Source organism: Mus musculus, chromosome 3 (assembly GCF_000001635.26).
Source record: "Mus musculus strain C57BL/6J chromosome 3, GRCm38.p6 C57BL/6J".
Lineage (NCBI taxonomy): Eukaryota > Metazoa > Chordata > Mammalia > Rodentia > Muridae > Mus > Mus musculus.
The window spans coordinates 66,938,726-66,941,023 of record NC_000069.6 but is presented as its reverse complement, the minus strand read 5'-3'; the positions used below and the strand labels follow the sequence as shown (position 1 = coordinate 66,941,023).

General features: G+C 35.8%; 4 annotated features.

The window, feature by feature from the left end:
* Positions 938-2,298: part of a biological region, named in NCBI's record as "Shox2 limb hindbrain control region", that runs on past the window's edge. NCBI's record gives its function as "regulatory_interactions: Shox2".
* Positions 938-2,298: part of an enhancer, noted in NCBI's record as "LHB-A transgene or reporter construct fragment", that runs on past the window's edge. NCBI's record gives its function as "enhancer in E10.5-E12.5 hindbrain and fore- and hindlimbs, and in C3H10T1/2 cells" and the evidence as "EXISTENCE:reporter gene assay evidence [ECO:0000049][PMID:27287812]".
* Positions 1,711-2,298: part of an enhancer, noted in NCBI's record as "LHB-Core transgene fragment", that runs on past the window's edge. NCBI's record gives its function as "strong enhancer in E10.5-E12.5 hindbrain and neural tube with weak activity in limbs" and the evidence as "EXISTENCE:transgenic organism evidence [ECO:0001131][PMID:23575226]".
* Positions 1,722-2,298: part of a transcriptional cis regulatory region, noted in NCBI's record as "fragment deleted in RP23-103D17-lacZ deltaLHB-Core transgene", that runs on past the window's edge. NCBI's record gives its function as "necessary for Shox2 expression in mouse embryo limbs and hindbrain" and the evidence as "EXISTENCE:deletion mutation evidence [ECO:0005510][PMID:23575226]".

Genomic DNA, 2,298 nt, shown 5'->3' with positions numbered 1-2,298 from the left:
CCCTCACTATAGTACATGGAAAGTTCTTTTTGTAACTACACCAAAAGGTTTTCTTGCTTCCATGTGAATGTGACATGTTAACCTCCTAGAAGTAAAGACTATAGTACAAGTATTTCTGTACGTGAGCTACAGGCTTATGTGAAATGCCATGTGACCATAAGTTCACAATAATATGTGCAAAATGGTGACAGCTTAAGTATTATTTGATGTCACAATTGTTTTGAAATAAAACAGAAAATTAAGTAACAAAATTACTTGGATTCTTTTTTTCCAAATCAGAAAAAAACCCCAAAAACCCAAAACAAAACACCACCCTAATTTTAAACATTTATTTTAGGTTTTTCTTTCTTTTTACTTCTATCTGTAGCATACACTGTATGACTCAAACAATCATTTGTAATTATTCTAGATGACAGTGCTCAGTGCCCCATTTTTTTTGTCATATTGACATGGTGTTAAATATCACTATTTTTTTTCTTGGCAAATTGACTTTGTCCTTTAAAGAGATTTTAGGTGCCCACTATGTATATATGTTATGTTAGTTTATTGGCAGGAGAAATTATGAGTTTTTAAAAAGATAATATGACATGGATAGCAGAAAACAAACAGAATGAACAGAAATAATGATAGGTAAAGAAAAAGTACGGTAAGAAAAAAAAAGAAACAAAAGAACCCAGTCTTGTGGAATTATTTTAGGATATAATAGGCGATGAGGTACAGTAAGAGAGGAAAACTGAGATGAAAGTCTTAGGGATAAATGGTAGAAAAATAGGAAGAAGCTGTATTTTAGGAAAGGCAGGAATAAAAAAATAGCTAAGGCACAGAAAAAACAAGATCTATTTTAAAATCAAGAAGAGAGTTGAACCTTTGCAACACTTTAAGGATAACTCAACTGCAAAGTATGTAGAAAAGGATTCACAGAAGCAAAAAACACTGGGAAGGACCGCACAGCTTATCACTGCTCCATTCAGATTGCTTCTACCTTTGGAAAAACAGGAGACCAAGTACAACAAAGACATGTTCCACGGGTGTAATTTAGAGTTTATGTGTTAAAGCAAATGCCATCAGAGCAGGAAAGGGGCATGATTAAAGACAGTACTGAGAGGCAAAGGCCCAGGCTTGAGCTGCGTGTGACGGGAAACTGGCCTGTTGTAACGCCAGCTGTCCTGAAGGCTTCGTGGAGCATAATTGTGATTAAGCAGCCCTCCTGCTGCTGTAGGAGTTATAGCCAATAATAATGTATTGACATTTATGTGGTTATGATGCTCTGACCTGACTCATTTAACTAGTGCCCCGGTAATCGCCGACGGGTTCACATGCGCTGTAATGCCAAGATAAAAATAGCAAAGTTGATTAAATACAGTTAGATGTTAATATAAAATAATAAAGTTAGGTATTTCATATAATGTTGTTCCTGACAATTTGTTTTCCTCATTGAGTAAGTGAATGCAATTTATGGAAAAATAGCCCTTCATATTAGTTTCCTAAAGTTAGGCACCATGAATAATTAGTCTTTACTAAGCAGTTATTAAAGCTTCTCTCGAATTGTAAATCAGCTGAAAATGAGGAGCAATGGGAGAAAGCTACTAGCTTTCTGGAATGTTATTTTTGTGTGCGTTTTTAAACTATGGGGTTGCTCGGGTTTTGTGCTGTTGTTAATGTATTAGATGATGGAGTTTGATTTATTCAAACCATCTCCAACATTTTCACCTTCTTCCACGCTTGAGGTCCTGCAAAGTGTTGATTTACTTAGGGTACTATTAAGTTGTCCTGCAAATGAGACGTCTCTCTCTCTCTCTCTCTCTCTCTCTCTCTCTCTCTCTCTCTTATTTTGTGATAATAAAGGTACTAATGGATGTTCCCATTGATGGCCCCTACTTAAGGAAAATGAAAACTAAAAATGATGCTGGTTCTTTAAAAGTTTACCCCTATGGCACCATCGTGTAAGCATACATATGGGACAGTAAAAATGGAAGAAGACACATTAAATGACATTATTATAAAATGCAATACTCTTGGAATGATCCCTTATTAAATTAGGCTCTATGATCTGAGATGAATTTCCCCGATCCCTAATCCATCACTGGAGAAATATTAAAAGATAGGTCTCAACTGGTATTAGGACTGCACTCAGTCTCCACTTTCATTATTTTGAATTAGGGTGCTACTGGGGGAAAGCCTCTTAATGAGAATTAGAGTGATTCACTGGCCTTCTTTTGGATTTTGACAAGTAAAATATTAACTCTTCAGTCACAGCTGTCTGAATTAAAATACTTGGCAGCCGCAGATGCCCAAATT